Source organism: Manis javanica, chromosome 17, assembly GCF_040802235.1.
Source record: "Manis javanica isolate MJ-LG chromosome 17, MJ_LKY, whole genome shotgun sequence".
NCBI lineage: Eukaryota > Metazoa > Chordata > Mammalia > Pholidota > Manidae > Manis > Manis javanica.
This window is the reverse complement of record NC_133172.1, coordinates 19,067,061-19,093,400: the sequence shown is the minus strand read 5'-3', so window position 1 is coordinate 19,093,400 and position 26,340 is coordinate 19,067,061. Positions and strand designations below refer to the sequence as shown.

Genomic DNA, 26,340 nt, shown 5'->3' with positions numbered 1-26,340 from the left:
TTGTGTCAGACAGGATCAATGTCAAGTGAACAGCTTGCGTAGACTACATTCTGTCTAATTACAGGGGGTTGACATTTTAGGAATAAATTGCTTCTCACAAGGAAGAAATTTTCCCCTGGAGTGGACACCAAAGTACACCTGGTAAATAAAGGTTTAAATGTGTACCTGTTTATAATTGTGCTTTAAAAACTAAATTCTCAAGAACACTGGGTGTGTACATGAGTGCACACACATACACTTGACATTCTGTAGAACTGGAAATATTATTATCTGGATGATAATAATTTTATTAGTATCTATAATTGCAGATATTATGTACAATAATTTTAATTACCTAATAGAAATTTAGGGCTCACAGGAGGATTTTTAAAAAATAGAACAAGAGAGAGAATTTCTAACAGAACTGCTATCCCAGATCACAACCACTGAGGAAAACGATGGATATTTCCCACGAAATAATCATGAGGATACTGTTTGTTCTGAAGGTATTTATATTACAATAGATCATTCACTAAACACCCCTGAGTTTTAGTCCAAAAAACAGTTCATTTCCATTTCCTTTTGATAATCAGAAGGAGAATCAACTCACACTTCCAAACCACCATTTTTTTTAGGCCATTTACTGGGGGAAAATACCTTTTAAAAGCATTTTCCAGGTGAATCTGTAAGCAAAAACTAGTAAATGGGCAGGAAAGACGTCTTACTGCTCGGCTCAGTTCTCTCTTGAGGCTAGTTTGGTTTCCTCTTTTCCAAAAGCATCACTGCCACTAGGTCTCTGCTCAGTCAGGCAGCCAGTCTCCTCCTGGCACTGCTCACCGAACCCACTGAGCTCGCGCTCTAGGACGATACCAAAGCTCCTTCTTCCACTGTGAGGACTTTAATAGCTTAGATTTCTCAAGTAAATGGCATCTTCTGCTCCTTTGAAAACCAGTTCTGGCAGTGATGAAAAGTGAAGGAAAGGAAACACTTTAAAGAGCTTCAAACATGCAACATCAGAGTTCACTGTCAGATATCAACATGATAACATAATGAAGGAAAATACCCAAACCCCAGAATCCAGGTTAGGAAATGGAACTACAGATATATTTAAAAAGATGAAGTTAACTAACAAACACATTATTTCATTTTAAATCTGTATGGGGCATATATGAGCAAGAATAGACAGCCCCACTATTCAACACTTATGAAACAAAACCATGCATAAGCCACGTTCAAACTCAGTCAACTTACCTTAGAAACTTGTCCATATGTTCCATTTCCAACAAATTCCACCAACTCAAAGATCCCTGCAGGGTGCTGAAAGAAAATAAACAAACAATAAAAATTCAAAACAATATTCCAGGCATTGTCTTAATCAAAAGCAAATAAATAAGAACTTTAGCTTTGTGGGCTCTCATGTGTTAGTATTAATTAATATTAAATTTTAATTCAGTTGCAGCCATGAAATTAGTCAAAATCCATTTTGTTTCTACTTTACATTTCTATGAAATGTGCTTAAATCAGACAAAAGGAGACATGACATGACTTCCACTGAAACAGTGAGAAAGAATTAACACATTTCTCACTTTCAAATGGAAATATACTTTTTTTGCAGGTACATCAGGATAAAGAGAAAGACTCATCATCCTGGGGGTTCTGGTTCTTCAGATCTTTCTCTTTGAAATTTCTCAGTTGCTCATCAGTTTAAAAAGCAGTATTCCTGTATTGTGGGGCAAGGTAGTCAACGGTTTCCAAGAGAAAATGGGATCAAAATAACTTCCCCTCTCAGAATGTTTTTCTTTGATTCATGCTCGCTCTCTACAATACTGCCCCTTTAAAATCTGCTTTCACACAGGGCCTCCAGTTCCTCTGTACCTGTAGAGCACCTGCAGGATTTAAAATATAAAGTAAATTGGAGAATTATGCAGGTTCTTACCACCAAAGAGGTGTCTGCTAACCCTCAGAGTCAGCTGCATGTGAGAGTGGTCAATAAATGGCCAGTAATTGCTGTGATTAGTACTGAATTACTATCCCAAAACATGGAAAAGAAAAATCAAAGCCTATAAAATTCAGCTCAGAGGCAGAAATTTTGACCTCTCCTGATTCCTAACTGGACAGAAACTTATTTCTTACGGGCCTAAATCAAGAATCACAAACTTAAGACACCCACAGAGGTCAGGGAAGTAAAAGAGTGAAGTGGGCCAGCTGAAGCCTGTGACACACTGAAGATGTCATGTCTCCTTCGGGGAGGGTCACCCAGCTGGAACCAGTTGTCCTCAAACTGTGAGCACAGTATCGCCAGGTCTAAAGACTTTTTTGAAGAAAAACTGAACATTTTGTTTAATGTGAGATCTCCTAATATTTAAATGTTAAATACTAATTCACTTTAAACAATACTCGAAGGAACAAATTAAAAAGACTGCAACCTCTGTCCTAAAAAGAATTTACTATTTCTAGTTAACACTTTTACCAATATTATGAAGGAGGAGAGGCAGGGGCGGGGGGGCAGTCTATGCTCAGGCGTCAGACAGACCTGGTTGCACTAGCTTTGCCTTGATTGGCTGTGTGATTCTACAAGGCCCTGGGAGAGCAACTTAGTCTCTGAGCAGATAAAAGGTCTGCCTAGCAGAGTTCTGATGAGTAGTGAGGGCCCAGCACCTACCTCACACATAGTCAGCAACCCGGTAACATCTAATACAACCATTTTAGTGGGAGGAATTTCAAATTTCACGCATAGCATTTAAAGGGAGAATGGCTGCTTCAGGTCTACTTATCACAGAGGAGACAAATGAGTTTGGTGTGACAGGTGAGAGCTCTTTAAAGTTAAGGTTGTTAGTAAATCGGGCCCAAGAAGAGCCCTTTGCTATGTGCTTTCAAAGACGCCACATAGAAAGCGAAACAAAAACAGAAAACCAACAGCTGAAGCACTAAAGTCACTGAGAAAGACTGGAATCAGCATCATCCACTGTCACACAGCCGCGGGCAGGTAACCGCACTCCACACTTGGGGACGGCAGGCCTAAAGGCCAGAAGTTCCGGCTCTGCCCCGGCTGGCCTGGCCCAGGAGCGTGAATGACGTCCCACACGGAACCCCGGGAACAGGAGAGCGCGGAGCTGTCAACCAAGATAGAAGTCACCGCCCCCTGGGAGTCGGGATAGGAAAGAAACTTTGTGTCTGTTAAACTACTAGGCCATCAGAGCAGCAGGTTTTATTACAAATACCATCAGAAAGAAATGTGGAAAAGGGTAAAAAATTTAAAAAGCCCACAAATGGTGGCAGCTGCTGTTCTTTCCAAGCTGTGTTTCCCAGTAGTTTGTTTGCTGGGTGGTCTTTCTGCAACAAGTTTTGAGAGAGGTTCTACGTTTGCTTGAAGCATCCAATTGTGTTTTCACATTCATTTCTCTTGACTAAAAAATATATATATATAAACGGAAGACATGAGAGGCAGGATGGTGACTGCTAGCTTTCAGGAGCCCAGGCGGCATCTGAGGGGTGGGGGTTAGGGGCAGAGCTCGACCACCTTCTGCACCCAGAGGGCATCCCCCCTCACGGACCCCTCCCTCAGCCCTGGGCTTTACCGGGCGGTCTCAGGAGGAGCTGGGCAGCTGGCTTCCAGGAACTTTCCACTCCGTGGATGGTCCGCATGGGCACAAGAACCAAGGAGGCCCAGAGCCAAGGCTTCCGTTCCAGCCGCTGGGAAAGAGGCACTTGCCGCGGGACGCATCCCAGGGGCTCCGAAGCAACGTTCGGCGGGACTGGAGTTTGACGACCTGCCCTGGGAGGCAACCATACTGCAAAAGCTCATTGAATTAGGGCGCTTCCCCAAGAAACAGACTGAGCATCGCTGAGATTTACCCAGAAGCAGTTTATGGACGGGGCGGGGAGGGGCCTGGGAATCCACACCGCGGAGGATGGGAGTGATGGAGGGGCTGGACCGAGATGAAGAGTTCAGCAGCGGGGCAGTAGAGCAAAAGCTCCAGCAGATCGCACAGGAGGTCTGGAGCTGGGTGACTCTCTAACATTATCCTACCTGGGGGCATGGATGCCTCTGCACCCCACCTCCACTGACCAGTCATCGCACAAATGGGGTCAGAATGTAGAACCGTTCTACATTACGACAATCGCTGTCCCTGTCCCAGAGTTTATGATCTTGAAGAAATGACTTCAGCCAAGCATAATTTTCAGGTGATGAGTATTTCTAGCTGCCTACACTTCCAGCAGGGGGACAATGAGAGCCTCAGTAATGCAGAGGGGATCTGAGTGACATGCCAGAGCATCCTCTACGAGCACCATGGCTAGAAATGAGTACCAGTTTGGAACTTGAAGAGAAGGCTGTAGCAGCTGCCTTCTATGGTCAGCTGACAGTAATAAGACAAAATGGCATGATTGGAGTCCAGGATTAGGAGCGGGCTGCCTGAGAATGTAGAAAGTAGAAAGCAGAGGTACTGCCAGGGACACCTGAACTTAGCACTGCCAACTTCCCTCTCCCCTATCCTCAACCCAAATCCCTGGAGAGCTGGATGTCTGTGAACATCCCCTTACACCCATGCACGTCACTGTTAGTTACACGCTTGTGAAGCCATGGAGCTTGAACATGTTAAGCATGCAGGGTTTGCTCCACCCTTGCAGGACTTCTCCACCAACAGGAGGAGGGTCACCAACAATCCCTTCTCAGTCCTGTCCCAGTCGTCCCTCTGAGGCATTTACACTGCTGAGCACCATTACTTGCTGAAATATACCCTCCCCTTTGTCTTCATCACACCGCTCAGTCTCTCACGGAGATTCTGTTCCTTCTCCCCGTGTCCTAAAGGTGGGCTGACCGCAAGGGTCCATCCTCATGCTGCTCACTAAGTACTAATGCCTTTATCCCCAAATGCCCAACATCTCCATCTATTCCACTCCGTTCATGCAACAGGCCTCACTATCTCTTGCTGGGACTATTTACTTACCATCACTTCTTCTGAACTTTCTATCCTTCCTCACACCAATCTTTCTAAAATAGACATGTCTAAACACCAAGCTTTAAAATACAGCACAACGTGGTTCAAATTCAAAGTCAAGGTCCTATCATTCTCAGGCCCAGCCTTCATCCCCAGCCTCCTGTTCCATCATTCTGTGCTTCAACCAGCCACCTCAAACTGCCCATCGTTGACCTAACCCACCACGCTCGGCCACGTCTCTGTTCCTTGGTTCATCATGTCTGTCTGCCAAGATTATTCCTTACACGATTTTCTCCCAGGAAAACCTATCCTTGGAAACCCAGTTTGCCACCTCCTCTGTGAAGCCTCTCAGATTAGTACCACTGCCTCTCTGCACCCACAGCATGCTGCATATAGCTCGATGATAAATGCTTTCACACCACTATCCTCTCTTCCATTTCTCTCCCTTGATTAATTACTAATGCCCTGAGAGCTGGGGCTGTAAAATATTTATCTTAGTATTTCCCAGTGCTTAGCACGGTGTCCAACATACAACTGCTACACATCACTATTAACTGAATAAGGCTGACGTCCCACTCCCAGTTCTCCACCACATGTGTAGAGGAAGTCACAAAAAATGGGATGAGAATGCAGAGCCAAAGGTCTAGCAAACTTAGGTTACTTCTTTTTCAATCTAGTCAAGCTCTCCCCTTCACATCACTATTAACTGAATAAGGCTGACGTCCCACTCCCAGTTCTCCACCACATGTGTAGAGGAAGTCACAAAAAATGGGATGAGAATGCAGAGCCAAAGGTCTAGCAAACTTAGGTTACTTCTTTTTCAATCTAGTCAAGCACTGCCCCTTCCACCCCCTAACCAGGCTCCCATCTGCACAGACCTGTCAAAGCATAAGCTCCTATGGTATTATTAGCTCTAAAGAAAATCCATAAAGCCCATTGGTGTAAGCTGTGCCACAGGTGTACTGAGAAGACAGGCTGTCAGGATGTGGCCACGAGCCATGAGTGCAACAAGGAGAATTTGCTGTACCTAATCACCATGTTACAAAGTCAGGAAAGCTAAAAGACAAGAATCAGCTTAATTCTCCCTCTCATGTTTGTTTAGCTGCTCCTAAAGCCAGGATGGGCAGCATAGAAGAAGGTTACATACACCAAGGAGAAAAGAGCAAATCACTGACAAAATCAGGAATCCCTGTTGGCTACACATACCTTTATTCAGATCTTAACCTTTGCTGGGAAGCTGAGAAGAAAATTTAATTCTAAGATAGAGTAGTTTACATTACTTCATAATGAAATATAACTCCATATCCAAAAGCAAGCTGTTCCATGAATGAAAATATAACTTTTCAGCAAGGAGTGATAAAGGTGTTTGGTTAGTCATTGTAACAAAAATCACAAAAATAGCTACCATTTCTTGAGCATTTACACACCAGGGACTATTCTAAACATTTTACATGAATAGGGCATTTAGTTATCACGACTCTATCAAGTGGATGTTATTGCTGTCTTTGTTTTACAGGTGTGGGAAATGAGGCACAGAGATTAAGCACTTGGTCAAGATCACACACACCACTGATGAGTGGCTGAGCCAGGACAGGTACCTGCCTGGTCACACTCCAAATCCTGTGCCCTTAGCCACCTGCTACTCCATCAGTTTCAGGGAATCAGAATTCCCAGCCCTTGATTCACCACCTGCTAGCTCTTCAGTCTTGGGCAAGTTTCATCATTGCCCTGAGTCTCATTTCTTCATCTTTCAAATGGGGACAGTTTACCTTGCAGTGTTAGAGGGCGGACTGTGGAAATGCCCAGACTACCTCAGGGCCTGACACATAATAGGACTTCAAAAAATACCAACTTCCTTCATCCCTTTTCTTTTTTTCTCTTTCAAAAAGAATTCATTTAATAGACAAGGAATATGCCACAGAAAAATTCAGTCTTTATTTTGTGTATTTTTAACTTATTATTTCAGCAAAAGAAAGCTATTGTTTTTTAGCCAATATCATCACATGCCTGGCAAGCAGGGTCAGATACTTATGGACAGACAGATGTCTCTTTCGGAATTAGTGAGACACATTCACTTCTTTGGGCTCCTGGGAATTTGGAACAAATCCTCTCTTCTAGCAGCTGATGAAAACTCAGGAGTTAATTCCAGTGACTGAGTTAAAATTTAATTCCTCCAGGTCCCCTGAATGATACCTGATTTACCAGAATACTAAGTAATATCTCCAGACTAAGACTGAGAACAGCAAACCTAAATATATAACTGGCATGACTACTTCCCTAGCATCCTAAAAAAATGATACATGTTCCCAACCCCTCCTTCTGTGAAAACGAAATTAAGAGAGGGGCTGGGAGGGATCATGACCAATGGCTTAAATAGACTCTAAACACCCCTTCGCCCAGACTCCTCTTAAAGACATAGTCATTTTATGACTGATCTTTCACTTGGGCCACCAGCCTTCTGACAGGGTGAAACAAATCCCAATAGATGATGGATGGCTGATACAGCTCCCAGAATGGCTGCCTATCGCAGATTTCCTACCAACATCTGCCAAATGGCTGTGCTTACTCTAAATTTAGGGGCCTTAAAAAAACCAAAATGTTATTTCTCTTAGAACCATACTCAGCAGCTGTTTTCTTCAGTTTCAGCCCTAACTGACAAGCATATGCTTACAAAAGCAAAGCAGAACAGTAGGAGAACTCTCCATATTTATCTTGAGCCTTCAGGCTTTTCCACACCGTCCATCTTCCAAGGAAGTACACTGCTAGCACACACTGTACCACGCAGCGTCCCCCATCCGTGCTGCACTCACAGCCAGGCAAGGTCCCACAAACTTCATTTCTGACTGTCTTCCCTCCAGTGTGGGGCGCTGAAGAGCCAAAGGTCTCACTTTTACAATGGGGTCCACTCAGTCCCTGGGTGTTAACTGCCCTCTCCGCATCCACCTACTGTCTGAAGCTGAAGCAGGGGGTGTCCACTGGCCCTGCCTCCTGGTGCTTCCAGTCTAATGAAGGGATCGACACGAGCACATAACTACATGTACACAGTCATTAAATTACAATGACAAGTGACAAGCAGGAAAAATACAAGATACACTTGGGAGAGCTACAATATAGCCCAGACTCATCTTCATTAGCATACTGCCCAAACCACACATCTCAAATGGAACACATAATTCAAGTAAAAAGACACATAAAATAATGTAAAGCTAAAACGCTGATTGCTCACTTGATCATCTGTATAGAATAAACGGACCTATTTAGACCTATCCGAGGTTTGGTGCAAACTAATTGGGTTCAAGTCAGGCTTCTACTCCATGCTAGAGTTACGTGATCTCACTATTCTGGTTTTCCCACTTGTAAAATGGGATAATCCCACTTGGCCCGCATTCCTGACAAGGTTGCCTCCTGCATATGAACATGCTCAGCACCTTCCCAGCTCCTCAGGCACCGTCCTTTGGGGAGGGTGGTCCTGAGGGCAGGCCACCCCTGGATAGATAGTATCCGTGCCCCTTTACCAATGCTAGCTCCTGTGAGTGTCAGGGCATGGGCCCAGCCACACCTCAAGGAACACCTGCCCGCCCTCGGCACAAGGAGAACACACCTCCCGTTCAGTTTGCTGGCTGTTTAGTTCTACCTGCTACTAAACAGCCACTGGCAGTGAAGCAGGGTCCTACAAATCCCAGCCTCACTCGGGACTCTGCAGCTACAACCCGCCCTCACAAAGGCAGCCTTCAGCATGAGATATGAAATCTGGCTTTTCAGATTAACAGTTGCAAGAACCTAAACTATAGTGGTCGTTATCACTGTCTCTGGGATAGACAATGGCCTATTTTCATATTTAATCCTTTAGAGCAACCACAGGTAATAGATATTACTATCCCCCAATCTTCAGATGATGAAGCTAAGGCTTCAGAGAATTAAGCAATCTGACCAAGGTTGCCCAGTATGTGGTAGAGGCAGCATCCAAGACCAGGCTGTAGTGAAGAAACCTCTAGGAGGGCTGCTCTGAGATCAGAAACAACACGCATAAGGCAGTTAGCACAATGCACAATGATGCTCAATAAAGAAAGGCCACCGCTATTGCTGGTGCTGCTGGCACTATTATTCAAAGTTGATCAAAGCAACAGCAATAGTCCGTGGTTAGAGGTAGGATTTTGAATATTTTGAATCCAGGTCCACCACTACTAACTTCTCTACAAAAGGCCGATGTTGATAGTAACTTGGAGTTACAGGGATGGTGAAGGCCTTCGGTTTAACAATGGAGCCAGAGAAGAGTGTGACCTCAAATCAAGCAGACACAGCCAGCCACGTGGCTGGGAACCCAGGAGTAAAATGCACCACAGTTGCTCAGTGCTCCTGCCATCCCACCAGAACCTGGAGTCCCCAGGAGGAGGACCAAGTGAGCTCCCAGACTTCCAACCAAAGCTACAGTTCCTTTTTTCCTACTGGAGCACCAGCTAGCTTGAATACTGATTAAATTAAACGGGTAATTGACAGAGGCAGTACACCATAGTAGATACGACCGCAGACTCTACAACCAAAACACTCCATTCTGATCCCAGATTCACCATGTACTGGTTACATAACCTTGAGCATAGTATTTAATCTCTCTGTGCTTCAGTTCCCTCAACTGTGAAATACTGATTACAGTAGTACCCACTTCATGGGATTATTGCAAAATAATTAATATATATACAGCATTTAAAGTAATGTTCAGCATATGGTAGGTGCTCAAAAGTATTTGTTAATTGTTCTTTATCCTTGAATGTGAACTCCAAGAAGGAATGAATTTTCTTGGTTTGGTTCACTGTAGTATCCCCAGTACTTAGATCAGGGACTGGAACATTATAGACAAAAGTATTTGCTGGTTAAATCAAGTCCCCATAACACCAGTTCTAACACCAACAGCCATAGTGCAGTGAGATCTCTGGCATTTGGAGCAAGGATTTCTGAGACTGTATCAGTAAAATCCCTCTCCCCATTTCACAGAAAAGCAGTGAGGCTCAGGCAGATCCTGTGTGCTTGCACGATGACAGGTTTATCTAGAGAGTTTAGTTGGCATGTCCAAGGCCTCACCTAGTTAGTGGCAGAGTTAGGGCCAGGACCCCGAGTTCTTTGATTTCTAGTCTTTCCATCTGTTCAATAAAATCCTTTGATAACCCAAAGGAATCACTCGCTTTCAAACAGTGGGCCTGAAAGGGAAGAGAGCAGACTTCCAGGGAAGGAGGGGAGTGACGGAGGGTGCTTGTATTCACTTATAAATTCCCGGTACTTAGGCTGAATTTAATAAATTCTGTAAATTTAACTTTAATAAATAGTAAATAGTGATTTAGTAAATTGAATTCATGCCCAGAAATGATGTAACAAGATTTATCACACACAGCCAATTTTATATCATTGAGAGTTTGGTAATTCTCATGTACCTACCAGCATCGAAGATGAATGAAATTTTTCAAAATATATTTTTTCCAGTTGACAGACTTTGCATATTCATACTCATATTTAGCTAGTTCCAAATTATTTCCTTACAGGAGAAAACAGAATTGTACACAAGATGATGGCTGTCTGCTGACCTAACTGGCATAAAATAAACATTAGGAACATAAAATAAAAAAGGGAACCCAAGGAGGACTTAAAATGTTAACCTGGATATTTTAAGTCTGAGGAAAGGAAATCCCAGGGCAAAATACCTCTAAAAACTGAAATCATTCAAAGGGAGAAATAAAGTAAAATCTGTTTTAAGTGCTCAAAAGCTGCAGTCTGCGCCGTTTCTCTCTTTCCTGCTCCAGCAGAAGCCAAAAACCAGCCCTCCCCTCCCCTCTCAGGTACAGATAAGCCCTCCGTGACCCAGGTAATTGCCCATTGATATGGAGATGAACTTCTCCCCACCCCTGAGGAAAGATGCAAATGCTCTAAAGCCAGACTTCTTTCCACCTCTGAACACCTGTTGATATGAGATGAGTGGGGTGGAAAGAGAAAAAGGCCACGAAAGTCCGCTAAAAAGACCCAGACTTAATTAATTAAAGCTCAAAAAGACAGGAGCAACTTGGCCTGGATTGTTTGAATATTCCTCAGATAAAGGAGGGTAACTCAGCATAGCCTGTCTTTATTATATTAATCATACAGGCCCTGCTTTTTCTTCCTCTTCTTTTTTTTAACTTTACCTATATGCTTTTTTTTTCTTTTCTTTCTTTCTTTTTTTTCCCTCAGACCTCAATCAAGTCGTCTGCAACCCAGGTAATCAAGTCAGCATGCAGATGCTGCCCTAAACAACCTAGCAAAGGGCAGGAAGGATTCCATCCTAAAGATTGCATTTTAATACCCAGGAGGTCAAGAAGCCAGACTCTTAATTTACTCATTAGCAAACAGACAATAACTCTGCCCCCCTTGGAAGAAGGGCAGCCAGTCCTGATATGCTCCCAAACCAGGAAGCTGCTATCCTGGGAGGGGACTAAAGCAGTAAATTTCTTATGTTAGGCTAATTTTGCAGAATAACCTAGAAGACTGGTAAGAAATTTAATGTCTCATCAAAGATACTTGGGGTTCTAGATTGTTGACACGGAAACAATTCTAATACACTTGCTCACTGTTAAAAGTAAGGTGTAGATGGAGAAAGGGGAACCCTCCTACACTGCTGGTGGGAATGTAAATTAATTCAACCATTGTGGAAAGCAGTATGGAGGTTCCTCAAAAAGCTCAAAATAGAAATACCATTTGACCCAGGAATTATTATATTAATCATACAGGCCCTGCTTTTTGGAAGAAGGGCAGCCAGTCCTGATATGCTCCCAAACCAGGAAGCTGCTATCCTGGGAGGGGACTAAAGCAGTAAATTTCTTATGTTAGGCTAATTTTGCAGAATAACCTAGAAGACTGGTAAGAAATTTAATGTCTCATCAAAGATACTTGGGGTTCTAGATTGTTGACACGGAAACAATTCTAATACACTTGCTCACTGTTAAAAGTAAGGTGTAGATGGAGAAAGGGGAACCCTCCTACACTGCTGGTGGGAATGTAAATTAATTCAACCATTGTGGAAAGCAGTATGGAGGTTCCTCAAAAAGCTCAAAATAGAAATACCATTTGACCCAGGAATTCCACTCCTAGGAATTTACCCTAAGAATGCAGCAGCCCAATTTGAAAAAGACAGGTGCACCCCTATGTTTATCACAGCACTATTTATAATAGCCAAGAAAATGGAAGCAACCTAAGTGTCCATCAGTAGATGAATGGATAAAGAAGATGTGGTACACATACACAATGGAATATTACTCAGCCATAAGAAGAAAACAAATCCTACCATTTGCAACAACATGGATGGAGCTAGAGGGTGTTATGCTCAGTGAAATAAGCCAGGTGGAGAAAGACAAGTACCAAATGATTTCACTCATATGTGGAGTATAAGAACAAAGCAAACACTGAAGGAACAAAACAGCAGCAGAATCACAGAACCCAAGAACGGACTAACAGTTACCAAAGAGAAAGGGACTGGGGAGGGTGGGTGGGAAGGGGGGGAGAAGGGGGAAAGAAGAAAGGGGCCCATACGATTAGCATGTATAATGTGGGGGGGGCAGGGAGGGCTGTGCAACACAGAGAAGACAAGTAGTGATTCTACAGCATCTTACTACGCTGATTGACAGTGACTAAGGGGTATGTGCGGGGGACTTGGTGGAGGGGGGAGTCTAGTAAACATAATGTTCCTCATGTAATTGTAGATTAATTGTAGATACCCAAAAAAAAAAAGAGTAAGGTGTAGAGAGCTTGTGTGTGTGATCAAAGGGGAAAACGCACGCATAGGAAAGGGAGCTGGAAAAATCAACCCCAAACTCCTCACGGGGGGAGAGGTAGGGACCGTGAACAGACCTCTGTAGTGTTACTTGACTTTTTTGCTTGTATAATAATGAATACAGACCTGCCCTCAATTTGGGAACCCCAAAAGCCACAACTTGAAGAAACTTAACCTATATGCGTCCAATGCCCTCCATTCCACTTGCAGAGCCCTTAAAGCAACTCAGAAACCAACGAACACCCCCTCTGCACCTTGCTACTCAGACGTGTGGGCCCCCTGCTGGGGGCAGCGGGCAGCCTCACCTGGGAGCTTCTCAGAAATGCAGAGTCTTGGGCCTGCCCCAGCCCTACAGAAAGAGGACCTGCGTTTTCACAGGATTTCCAAGGAATTCGCGTGCACATTCATTCAAGTTTGGGAAACTGCTGATCCACAGCACGGTCCAATCTCTCCACACCAGTAGGTACACATTACAGGCTGGTTAGTGGTGACAACTGTGACAACCACGGTGGCAATAGCAACCAGCATGTACAACATGCCTATCATGTGCCAGTCACCATCTCAATTAAACTCCACAACAGTCCCACCAGGTAGCTGATATTTAGGTCTGTGACCCCAAGGCTATAGTTCCATCCTCCCTAAATTTCTAAAAACCATCCTTCTTTTTTTTTTCTGACTAATTTGGGGGGCAAAGCTGGCCTACAATGACTAATATTCTTAGCATCACAGCCACAGATGTATAAGCAGCAGTAATATTACTCGGCCTGTCTGGGGATCGGGGCTGCCCACCCTGCTTGGGGGTTTCACGGTTCATCCAGTGTGAGCTCTGGTCTGAAATATTCTGAATTTCCAAACACCTACAATGGCAGGTGTTGCCATAAATGCAGCACTTCTGTTGACAGGTGAGGTCATCTACTGAACCTCCAGGAGGAGGGCACTAGGCCCCTCCCCACTGATGGGGAAACTGAGGCTGAGAGAGGAGGGGGTGCTTGTTTATTCCAAGCCTCACTGCTGGCTTCAAGCCAGACTGGCCCTTGGAGTCCTGCCCCCACCCTTGCAGGTCTTGCTGACTCACATCAGCTCATCACCCACCTGTCACCCACCCATCACTCACCCAGTTTGCTCACAAGCTCACCAACACAGCTGCTGTCTGGAGGAAGCTGGGGCACCAGAGTTATGTTAATGAAGACACAAAGGAGGGTAAGAAAGGAAAGAGGGAGGGGTGTCACCCTGCTGAGCCCGGCCTCCAATCTCTCAGCTGAGACTCAAGCTGGACCCCAGGGCAAAGAGGGGGAGGCGGCTTCTGGACTGCGGGCCTTCTCACTTTGGCCTCTGCAAGGAAGTGGCAGTGAGGCCTGATGGCTAAAAGCCTGGGCTGTGGGGGAGCAGACTGCCTGGAGGGATTCCCCGCTCAGCCATTCAGCAGCTGTGTGATTCTTGTGACTCTTGGAAAGTCACTTAACTGCTCTGTGCCTCGGTTTCCTCATTTGTGAAATGGGGGTGCTCTCACCTACCTCAGAAGGTCTTTCTGTGAGTAAATGAGTCAGTACTTGCAAAGGGCCTAGACCAGTGCCCGGGGCAGGGTTGGCTGTCATCAGTGCTGCTGGGGCCACAGTCTGTGTAAAGCTCTTCATGGATCCACAGCCCTTCTGAAACCCTCTGCCAAATCTGGGGGTGGAGAGCCAAGCCCGTCTGTGGTTCTGAGGCTTTGGGCTCAAGGCCGTTCCCAGCAGAGAGATGGCCTGGTGGCTCCTAGAGGCTGGGATACTTTGCTCAAAGGCCAGTTAAAGGTTCATGGGGAAGGAGGGCCCAGGACATTGGACATGGGGTGCCTTGGTTTTGTTGGTGGGAGGTAAGAGAAAGAGGTTCCCAAAAACATTCAAATCTCATTCCTCCAAACTAAGAACCACTTCATGCTTTTAAGACCATGGGCCCAAAGAGGTAAAAGGCACCGGAGAGGTCCCAGGTGGGATGAGGTGGGGAGATGCACCCCCCATCAGCTGGTAGTACCATAGGGCGTCCCCACCCCCAGGCCACCCTCCCGAGCTCCTTCCCAACCACACAAAATCTTTCCTCTGCCTTCACACCTTTTCCTCCTGGCCTGCTGACCTGAGAGGGAACTTTACTCCTGAGCCCAACCCAGTACTAACCCCTCCTGCCTCTTCTAGAATCTTCCTTCGTTCCTTTCTCTACGAAGCCTCTAAGCCTACTCAGATCCTTCAAAAAAGGTCTTATGTGCTCTTCTCTTCACGATCTGGGTAAAGTCTCCCTGGCCCTACATTTGTGCAGTAAATACCCACTATGGGGTTATTCCAAGTCGGCCTGGGGATGAAACCTAACACGGAAATACACAGTGAGGAGACGGGGGTTGGCCAGGGCTGTCAAGGAGGCTTCCCGAGGAGCGGGTGTTTGTGTGGAGGCCCGAAGCCAAGCAGAGGGAGGCAGGAGGCAGGAAGGAGTGTGGGCAGATCACTGCAGGCAGAGGACAAGCACGGTGCAGGCGGGCGGGGGAGGCAGGAACAGGCCTGGGGCTGAGAAGGTGGGGTGAAAGCGCAGGAGAGGATGGCGGGGAGAGGAGCGCAGGCACCTGACTAGTGGGGCTTTGCAGGAGGCGAGGTCAGACTTTCACTTGAGGGCACTAGGGTGGCATCAAGTGTAGCAAGATTTCTTTAAATCTCTAGCTGCCAAGCTCTCTGACTTCCTTCCTGCCATCCGCAAAGCCATCCTTCTCCTTCTCAAGTTCCTCACACATTTCAGTCTGGCCATCAAACCCAGATCTCTGCTTCCAGAACAGCTGCATCCAAGCCAGGAAGACCCCCCCCCCCCACCAGGTCCATCTTGGCTAATCCTCCTAATCCTCCTCCCCTCTTTCTACTTCAGCCAAAGATTCTGCCACTACACGTGGGCAGCCACCCAGGCTGATTCTCCACCCTCCCCGGTCCTCTCTCAGGAAACGGCCCCACCCTGGGCTTCAGCTCCCACTCAGCGTCATCATCTCTCACTCATGACCTATTCAGTTCACTCATTTTCCACCTCTCTCCCCCTGCATCCCTCAGCCAGCCATGAGGGGGTCAGAGCTTTGCTCTAGGGGGTTTACATTCCCCAAGCCAGAGACACCTCCACTTGGTCTCAAGGACACCTGCCTCCACCCAGCTGCTCAGGCCAATGACCTTGGATCACCCTGGGCTCCTCTTTCTCTTACCTCCCACCTACAAAACCAAGGCACCCCACATCGAACGTCCTGGGCCCTCCTTCCCCATGAACCTTTAACTGGCCTTTGAGCAAAGTATCCCAGCCTCTAGCAGACACCAGGCCATCCCTCTGCTGGGAACGGCCTTGAGCCAAAAGCCTGTCCCCAGAAGCCCCCTCCTGCAGGAAGATGCCCTGATGCCCCACCACACCCCAAAAGCAATGCTTCCTCCTGACCTCCACCAGCCCAACTGGCATGCCCGAGATACTGTCTCACGGCAGGGATGATGGGGGTGTTTCTGGCATCCCTCCCCCCACTGTCCGTGAGGGCAGAGCTCTGAGGCCAGGCACACCACGGCCCTCCTGTGTGGGTCTGAATGAACCAGAAAGAAGCTCCTGGATTCAAACCCCTACTCTGCCAGCAGCTAGCTGTGTGACCATGGACAAGTCACTTTACCTCCTGCTTCCTATGACAGGGAGGTTGTGAACCCGGGCACTGGCCCTGGGGAGAAGTTTAAGCAAACTGTGATGACGGCACCCCAGGGAGCACCACAGCCGGGGAAGCGACAAGAGGGACAAGTGGCACTGATGGTGGGGGGCAGAAACAGGACAAATAAAGCAAGATCCTCTGTATGAAATAAAACAACACACAGAACAACCAACCTGCCAGGACAGGAGGACAAAAGGATACACACTGGATACAGGAGGCCCAGGGGATCGTGAATAGGAATAAAAGGGAGTTTTATACACATGTGTTTAAATACATGTTTGTCTCTGTATATATATATATATATATATATATATATATATATATATATATATATATATATATATATATGCATTTATTATATTTCTATTATATTACTCAACTTAAAATCATCATATAATACCTAGTAATGTACGTGTGTATCTGTTTTATTTTTTGTTAATAAAAAATATGACTTATGTTAGAAACTGGTTAAATAAAACTCCCAAGTCTGCTACCGAGCCTGGCTAGGGGCTCAGCAGGCCCGGAGGCTGGCTCGGTGTCCCGCTGTGGCAAATGGAGAGCTCCCGGCTGCTGACAGGTCTAAACGGCAAAACAGGACTGGGGAAGGGGTGGTCCTGAGGGAAGGGTACAGGCTGGGGACCTCTGCTCATCCAGCTAGAGAGACAGAAGTCTGACAAGGAGAAACAGCCCCTCACACGACAGCTTTGAGAGGAGGCGGCAAACAGGCTGCCGGAATGGCCCCTGAAACCACAGGCAAGGACTGGATGGGGGCTTTCCCACATTTTTATCAACTCTGAGACACGCGTTTTCCCTCACTTTTCCATTTCTGTAAAGGGGAGTGCATTACAACCAACAGCTGTGTAGAGCTGACAGAATACAGTTTGGCTTCACTGCTGGCTGAGTGGTGAAGGCAGCACCTGAGCCCCACTGAACCTCAGTTTCCCCAGTGAGCAGCTGGCATGCCAGTCTTGCCCCACAGGCTGACCCAGTCCCTCTGCCGAGCGCATACTGGGTGCAGGGGAGGCAAAGAGGGCAGGATGGGTAATGTCCACGGGGTGGGGGGTCAAGTGCAGCCCAATGAGGGGCCTGCAGGCAGAGCTGTGCATTTGGGGGGTGGGCTTCCTGAGCAAAGGAATAGCTCAGAGGCACGGTTTGATAAAAATGCTGAGGGGATGGGCGCAGGGGAAGGAGGAAGGCAGCTGAGCCTGGCTGGGACCCTCACGGGCCCCACCAACCAAGACTCCCAGGAGAACCTGGGGACTGGCATTTTTAACCTCTGGTGAGATGGAAACAGGCAGGACACTTTCTCAAAAACAACAGGTGAACAGCATCGGCTGCACTCCCCTTTCTCCATCCCTATGATATGTCCATCTGTCAGTCCATCAGCCAGTCAACAACCATCCACAGGGCTCCTGCTGCACACGGAGCTGAGAATATGGGTACACTGTTTCTCTTCCGCGGTTTAGAACCCAGTGAAGCAGCCAGGACTGAAGAGGAGCTCACAGGAGACCTACTATATCCCAGCAGGTCTACGAGGGTTGGACAGCGAGCTGGGAGTGCATCCCTGGGCCAAAGCGGGCCCAGGAGGGTGTTAAGAGGATGAGACTTCACAGGGTGGCAGTGGGGAGAAGATCTTTCTCTCCTGAGAGAAAGGCAGAAAAACGTTCTCAGGGGCTGCTTGACGCCAGAAGGGAAGGTCCTCCTGGTACCCTCAGCAACATAGCTGGACTTAACAGTGATGCTGAGCCAGAAGCTGGATCATGGAATGGGCAGGTGCTGACTGGCAGGGGGAACGAGGGAACTGTGTAAAGCTCTTAATGGGTCCACAGCCCTTCTGAAACCCTCTGCCAAATCTGGGGATGGAGAGCCAAGGGCGTGTTTCTAGGGGAAAAAGTCTGTGGTTCTGAGCAGGTTCCCAAAAGCATTCAAAGCTCCTTCCTCCAAATTAAGAACCACTCCATGCTTTTAAGATCTTGGGCCCAAAGAGGTAAAAGGCACCTCTCCCAGGTGGGATGAGGCGGGGAGACACCCCCCCACCAGCTGGTAGTACCATGGGGCACCCCCACCCCCAGGCCGCCCTCCAGAGCTCCTTCCCAACTGCACAAAATCTTTCCTCTGCCTTCACACCTTCTCCTCCTGGCCTCCTGACCCGTGAGGGAACTTTACTCCTGAGCCCAACCCAGTACTACCCCAGCCAGTCAACAATCATCCACAGGGCTCCTGCTGCACCCCAGGAGCTGAGAACATGTGGTGCACTTTCTCTCCCACGGTTTAGAATCCAGTGAAGCAGCCGGGACCTCACTTCTTGGTGACTCCCATCCCGCCTCCTGTGTCCCCTCTGTCCCAATGCCTGGCTCAGGGGCAGAAAGAAGACTGGAAACTGGGAGGCTGACCCAGGTACACTTGTCCACGCAGCACCTCACATGATTGACACAAAGGCTCTCGAAAGAAACACCTGTTATTATTCTTGTACTGCTGGTTCTCTAACCTGGGATTAGAGAGGGGCAATAACTTGCCTCCACATCACAAGGTTAGAAGGGGCACCTCTGGCTGTGAGGTGAACATTCTGGATCTTGATAGGGGTGTGGGTTATGCAGGTGGCCATGTTTGTCAAGACTCATCAAAATGCACACTTAGAACTCTGTGCACTTCATTGTACGTAAGTTACACTTCAGTAAGATGATGTGGGGAATCACATACACACATTCCGTGAAATTAGGGGCACTGTGCACAAGTGAGAGGTCACTGGGCACACTCTGCAATGAGTAGACATGCCTGGCAAGAGCTTGCGAGGCTGAAGGGAGCCCAGCAGGGGAGGGTAAAGAGCTAAGAACTCTTCCAGGCGGTCCCCACCCCCACCTAGCCTGAGGGCGCTGTGTGTGAAGATGGCAGAGGTGCCATGAAGGGCAGGAGGGAAGTTAGAGTCCAGCAAACTGTCACCACCACCCTGTGAGGTAGGGGCGGTGGGCATCCACCTGCCCGGCACCACACAGTGGACAAGAGGCAGCACCCACCCTCTGGAAAGGGGACTCCAGGGAGCTCTCGTCAGGGGGCATCCTGGAGGAATGAGTCCCCCTCCACCTCCAAGCTACAGAGGCCACTGGGAGCTCCTTCCAGGGCCCCAGGGGTCATTAACAAGGGTCCTGCAGCTGCAGAATTCCCCCTCACAGTGCTGCCAAGGCTGCCAGGCTGGGACAGAGGGGACACAGGAGGCGGGATGGGGGTCACCAAGAAGTCAGCCCCCGCCTGCCCCTCCAAGCACAAGAAGCACTTCGAAGGGTTAGTAGAGAAGGACGGAGTGGGTGAGAAGAGGGGATGTCCTCTGTTTACAATGCCAACATTAATTGCCCAGGGTTTGGGGGAAGGCAGTAAGGGCTTGGGGATGTGAGCCCATGGGAGCCTTCGCTAATTCGCTGATAATCACCACCACCCTCAGCATCACGCCCCCACTCCCCCACCAGAGCCACTGTGACCACCAGCATGGCCACCATCAGCACAGCCACCATCACCACGGCCACTAACATTTTCCTGAGCACCTGCTATATGCTAGGCACATATTAAGCACTGAACATCCATGAGCACGTCTGAAGTGGGCTTCCTGTCATTCTCATTCCCCCAGTTGAGGAAACTTAGGCACAGAGTGGGGAAGCCCTGTCTGTTCCCAGGGTCACACCATCGCGCTTGATGCCAGAGCAGTCTGCTGTATGCCCTCTGCTGCCCTGTGGTTCAGAATGCCAACACTGTTCCCCATGTGCCTTTCGGGAAGGCAGTGGGGACCTTTCGGAGTGGAGGAGTCAGCATGGGTTCCTCGGAGAACAGTCATTGCAATGAAAACAACAGCAACATCAGTTGCTTGCAAGTTCCCAAAAGCCTACTGCAAGCCTGGCATGGGGGAGACAGCACCATCTCATTCCAGACCCTACAAGGGAGCCATCATGAGCCCATTTCACAGAGAAGGAACCAAGACCCAGAAAAGGGATCACTTATCAGGGTCACACTGCAATTAGGTGGAAAAGCCAGCATTACCTCCCATGTCTGCCAATTAGGGGTTCACAGCCCTGAAACAGGGGTTCCTGACCCCCTGAACTGTTAAACAGATAACACCAACCTTCGCAAGGCTGCCGGTGCACATTATGGGTGTTATTTATGCCTCACAACAGCCTTCCAAAAGTAGGTAGTGAGATGAACCCATCTAGTTGAGAGGAAAACTGAGACCCAGAGCTTGCAAGCCCTTGGCCTGCAGCCACTCAATCAGCAGTGACATAGCCAGGATTTGGACCAACGAATAGTTGGCTTCCAGAGCCCATGCTCTTGACCTCCACGCCAAAGGGCAAGCACATGACCCAGGCCACAGGCAGGAAGGAGGAGGGCAAGGAAATCACAAGACGGTAAAGACAGTGGGACTGACAGGTTGGCTGTGCAGAACAGGAGGGGAGCAGCTTCCTTCAAGGTGCAGCTGCAAAGGTACCAAGAAAGACCAAATGACACAATGCAGGCTCTTGATCCAGCAATGCCACTTCCAGGAGTTTATCTCACAGACATACCCACTTCCCGATAAGATTGGATGTGTACCTTCCAGCTCTGCATGCAAGGAAATGCCTCCACACCCACGTTAAGTAAGAGAGGGTTCGCCCACCCTGCAGAATATCATGCAGGCAAGAAGAAGACAGGGTGTGCGATAGGGTCTCCCAGAGAGATGACCTGACAAAAGCGAGGTGCAGCATGATGGGCAGAGTGAGCTGGCCCGTGTGAACTGTTTCTGAAGACATACACGGTATATAAATGTGTGTGCACAGAACATCAGGACTGAGGTGCTGCCCCTCGGGAGGCAAACTGGGGGGGCCAGGGAGGCCAAGGGGGTGGAAGGAGAGACTTACTATGCTTGGGTTTTTAATTTATCCCACGTGCAAGTATGGCTTGGAAAACAAGAATGAGGCAGAGAGAAAGAAGCTGCTTCCTCCTTGGAGCCTTCCAGACTACCCAGACAGAATTAATCAAATCCCCCAGCAGCTAATCCAGCCCTGCGGACAATTTATCTCTAACCTCCTCCTGGACTGGTTCCCAGTATCCTAACTGAGCCCCAGGGCCCTGGCACACAGTAGGCCCTCAGGAAGTTTAGGTGGGAACGACAGAAAGAAAAAATTCCCTGCCACTGTGAATACACAAACTTGTACACAAAACTAATTGCCACCAAACTAGGAATATCTTAGAAAACTCCATTGGGGGATCTTGCATGTCATGAAGGCTTCAGTTTGAGGGGACAAAACTCTAATGGTGGTAGGGACTTCTATGGAAGGAATGAGGAGGGAATCCTTGGGGACAATTCAACCAAACATTTCCCATGTGTCTCTAGTGTGACAGATTCTACTCTGGGAGCTGCCTCAGACAGGCCCTCCGACCTTAAAGAGAGAAGAAAAACTCAGATATGAACAGAAGAGTAAGTGGGGTGGGGCGGGATCACTCTGATGAGGGGGGCGGCTTACATCCGTGGACCAGTAGCTCAGGGAACTGCTGTTTCCACCAAGAGGGAGGGTGCCTGGGCGGAAGGCCCAAAGGGGCAGGGCAAGACCACCGCAGCCCTCACCCTCTCCCCTGCTGTGGGACAGGGAGAAAGGCAGCCCTTCCAAGCCAGGGCCAGCTAGAAAGGAATGCCACGTTTTCCTGTTTCCAATTAACTTCCCCCCACCAGTAGCCTGCATTCTTGAGACCAGGAGTCAGAACACACAGGGGAAAGCCGGGACCGCTGGTGCGAACTCCCTGGTGGCTGGGCTGGGGGCTAGAAGGTGGCCCTCAGGACCCTGGGAGGGAGACCCCCTCACCCCAGCCCCAGGAGCCCCTGGCCCTTCCACAGCCTCAGGGCAGGTGGGGTGAGAAGACCCCACATCCCCAGGGAAGGTTGGGAAGGCCCAGGAGGCCTCTGGGAAGGAAGTCAGCAGGAGGGGGTGGGGATCCTATAGGCCTGTCCCCTGTGGGCCTTACTCATGCTTCCCCGCTCAAAAAAACCAATTTCTACTTTCAGGAAACACTCACCCTCGAGATCTGTGTGTTTCCTAATGCCCATCTTCTCCTGCCCCCCCACCCCCCCCCACTCCACCCCTAGGAATTGTTATTACTTAAGCCTGTCTTCTCAGGAGGGTGCACGTCAAGAAGAGGGCAGCAGGGGAGAGGCGGCACAGGGGCTCCCTCAAAACACTGCCTCTCCAGCTCTGCTGACAAATACTGAGTCCCTGTCCTACCATGCCCGGCCCCTGCTGTCTGGGTTGGAGTCCCCTCTCAGCCCTGGACTCAGTTTCCACATCTGCACAATGGCAAGATCACCTGTGCCACCTCCCTCACTGGGCCATCCCCAGCCACCCCCGCAAATGTTTATTTAGCACCAGAAGTGCTGAAGGGGTAGGAGCCCATTCAGAGAGCTGGAAGGCGGTGTATCACCAAAGTGGATTTATTCACAGTCTCCCCTTTGCCCCCCACTCCCACCCCAAAGCACAGGGAATTCCTCCAGGGTGAGGAGGCTACTCCCCCTTAAATGCCCAGCACTCAACACTGCTCCCCGCCCCTACACGCAGGCCATATCCCCTCTGCTGAATGAGAAATAAAGTTAACATGCTTGGATAATACTTCCCCCACCTCAAGGTCCATTAAAGGAACTCTAATTACGCCCAACTGCAGAGGAACCTGAGGACCAGTGAGGTCAATGGCCTGCCTAAGGTCACAGAGTGGGACAGGGGGTCTGACACCCGGGCCAAGGGCAGAAAGCTCCCTGCCACCTGCATCAGGTCACCGTGGAGGCTGACAGGGCAGAGTGACCGCAAATGTCCCCAACAGTTCAGCTGCCCTCCCAGCAGCAGCAAGCCGGGCAGGGAAAAGGAGGAGGGTGACACTGGGGCCGCTCCCAGGTGCCCCCCGTGCCCTGCTCAGCCAAGCCTGGGGCCCTCCTTCCCCTGACTACCCAACTCCAGCTCCCAGGTTCTGTAGGCAAACACTCTGCTCCCACCCCAGGGGCAACGATCCTGCCCTCAGCCAAGCTTCCAGGTCCTTCTTACCCCTTCCAAAACCAGCACTCAGGGGGGAAAAAAAAATCCAACACCTTTTCCAGGTATTATCCCTATTTGAGACCCATGTCAACAAAATCAAAAGGGACAAAATGCCACAGAGGGGGTAGAGGAGAACCTGACAGTTTGAGCTGAGCTGGAGAAACTTGAGAAGGTATAAATGGGGGCTGTGTGACCCCAGGCAAGTCATATAGCCTCTCTGAGCCTCCAGTAGCCTGTATGAAAAATGGGAATAACTGTTTCCAACTTGGGCTGGGGCCACTCATAATGCAGGTAGAATCAGCCAATCCATAAAGCTCCCAGGGTAGACAGATGTTGTTATTTCCGGCTTGTAGGAATTGGGGAGCCAGGGAGGAGGGTGGGGTAGGTAAACGTGCTCCTCAAGTCCCACTGGACAAGGGCACAAGGGAAGGGATGGTTTCTGAGCTGTCCACTGTCCCCGATTCCCACCACCCGGTACGTCAGAGGTGACTGCACCCCCCATCCCCAGCCCAGGTGAGAGAAGAGACTGAAAGACCCAGACAGGGCTTATCATAAATCTCAGGTCTTGGAGTCTTGGGTGGTCCCACAAACTGTTCCTCAACAAGCACCCTCGGAAAGGAGGTGTGAGCACAAGGCCAACACATCCCCCAGTGCAGAAACAGCACCTCCCCAGACTGCTACTGCTCTGCTGGAGGGCTGTGCGACAAAAGCGGCTAATTGTCAGGACAGAAGGCTGGGCAAAGACAGCAGCCCACGGGCTGGGAACACCAGAGGGCTGTGACCTGTCATCCCCGCCACCCCGACAGCCGACACGGTGGCCTCTGACCCCACCTCCAAGGAAGTTCAGCTGCTCAGAACCACAAAGCAAAACAAAGGGGCGCAGAGGGGAAGGGGGCCGCAGTGCCTTCCAATCACGGCTGGCTGCGGACCCAGAGCCGGCCCCCCCGCGGCTGCTCGCCCCTCTCTGCTGGCCGCGGAACAAGGCCTGGGCAGCCCCCGCTCCCTTGTCTTCCCGCGGCCGCCCGTGACAGGAACCGGGGAAGCAGCCAAAGGGCAGCCAGGGATGGGAAACCAGATGGCTCCATCCCGCCTCCCTCCTCCTCCATCTCTCCCTCCGGGAGCCCGCGGCCTGGCCGCCCTCCGCAGGGGCCTGGGGAGGCCGCGGGCCCGGCTCGTCCGGGCTCACACCAGGGAAAGGGTTGCCTTTGTCTAAAGGTCACCACCCGAGCGCGGTGCCCGGGCGGGGCCTGGTACCTCCCATTCCCAGGCCGAGGGGGCGGAGATGGGGGGCCGCCCCAAATCTCGGGAGGTGACAGGGGTAAGGCTCACCTCCGTCCTTTTACCCCCACACTCCCCCCCGCGTAACGCCCCCCTCTGGGACTGGCCAGCAAGCGGGGGAGGGGGCTCAACTCCTTTTAGTGCTGGGGAGTGGGGGACCAAGTCAGCTCCTTTCATTGTTTAGGGGCGGTGGGGAGGGGGAGACCCAGGGGCCTCCTTCCGCATCCATCCCTGCCCAGCCTGCCCGAGGCGCCGTTTCTCCCCGGGAACCCCTGGAAGGATTTGGGGAGGGGGGCGCAAGGGACGGGTGAGAAGGGGAGATGTAGGCTCGCCGCCTCCAGCCGGGAAATCACCATCCTCGGCCCCACTGCCCTCTTCTCCACCGAAAGGCAGGGAGCACGCCAGGGGAGGGGTCCCCGATCGGGGTAAGGGGGTCTTTCGCCCCTCCCCCCGTGGAACGTTAGGTCTCGTTTTTCCGCCGCTCCATTGTATCCCCGGCAGCCGGCGGGAGGGCCGGGGAGGCCCCGGGCGCCGGTTTTCGGCAGGGGAGCAGGGGTGGGGTGTCCGCGGAGGATCGGAGCGGTGGTGGTGGCGGGAGAGACGCGGGAGGTGGGGGGCTGCCGGGGGTGGTGGACGCCGAGCGAAAAAGGAGGCAGCGGTCGCTGCTCCCCGATTGGGGGGCTGAGTGTGTGAGTGTTGGGGGGTTTCGGCCCCGGCTCCGGTTCCCCCCCCCACACCCTCACTTTTGCGCCCTGTCACAGTCCCGACTCGCAGGTAGAGAGAGTTAAGAGATTTAAAGAGAAATTGCTACATTGTGAGAAACTCACCCTGATGTTCGAGCAGCCGTCGGCGCGGCGTCTCGGAGATGGCCCCGCACGGGCTGCAGACGGGGGACCCAGAAGGGGCCGACCGGCCGGGCCGCTCAGCGCACTGCCTGGTCGCATGGGGGCCGCCCGGCAGCCTCCGCCAGGGCCCCAGACCCGCGCCCGCTCCGGGGGGAACCCCTCGGGTTTGGGAAGAAAAAAAAATTATTTTTAAATTAAATGCAAAAGAAAAAAAAAAAACCTTGCAGGGTTTGTGTTCCGCGACCCCCTTCCGCCACCGCCCCCTCCTCCTCCTCCTCTCTCCGCCCTCGCCGGGAGGACGGGCTTGGGGGAGGCCCCGCCCCGCGCGCCGCTCCAGCCCCAGTCCCGGGGCTTTGGGGGAGCGCCTACCAGGCTCCGAGGCAGTCTGCTGGCTGCGTGGAGCGGTGCTGTGGCTTGCGAAGGGGGCCAAAGGGCTTCGCGTTCTCGGACCCGGGCGCCAGGCCCTGCAGGGGACGGGGCGCCATGCGCCCCGGGTGCGGCCCTGACGCAGGGGATGGTCGCCGGGCGGGAGAACGTCCCCAGGGCGAGCGCCGAATGTTCGAAAAGGTAGACGGAGGCGAGGATGGAAAAGAGGGGAGGCTTCGCAGGTGGGACCGCCGAGGAGCCGGAGTAGGAGCCAAGAAGGTGAAAGGCGGTGGGGGGCCTTGGGGCCACCGGCCCGGACACCCAGCGTGGTTTGATCACCCACCCCAGCCTGTCTTTGCCAAGCGGCGACGACCCCAGAGAGGGCGCCGTGGACGGGGCCATTCTGCCTCCCGACGCCTCTCGGGCCGCGCTG

The 26,340-nt window shown here is 50.3% G+C and overlaps 1 long non-coding RNA gene across 1 annotated transcript; it reads right to left on the bottom strand.

Annotated features, from left to right (window-relative positions):
- Positions 1 to 366: 366 nt before the first annotated feature.
- Positions 367 to 25,753, bottom strand: LOC140847051 (uncharacterized). The gene is made up of 3 exons (XR_012126652.1): positions 25,524 to 25,753; positions 1,231 to 1,296; positions 367 to 933 (listed from the first exon to the last, which is right to left on the bottom strand). It is a non-coding gene; the product is annotated as an uncharacterized lncRNA (long non-coding RNA).
- Between the last annotated feature and the right edge of the window lie 587 nt (positions 25,754 to 26,340).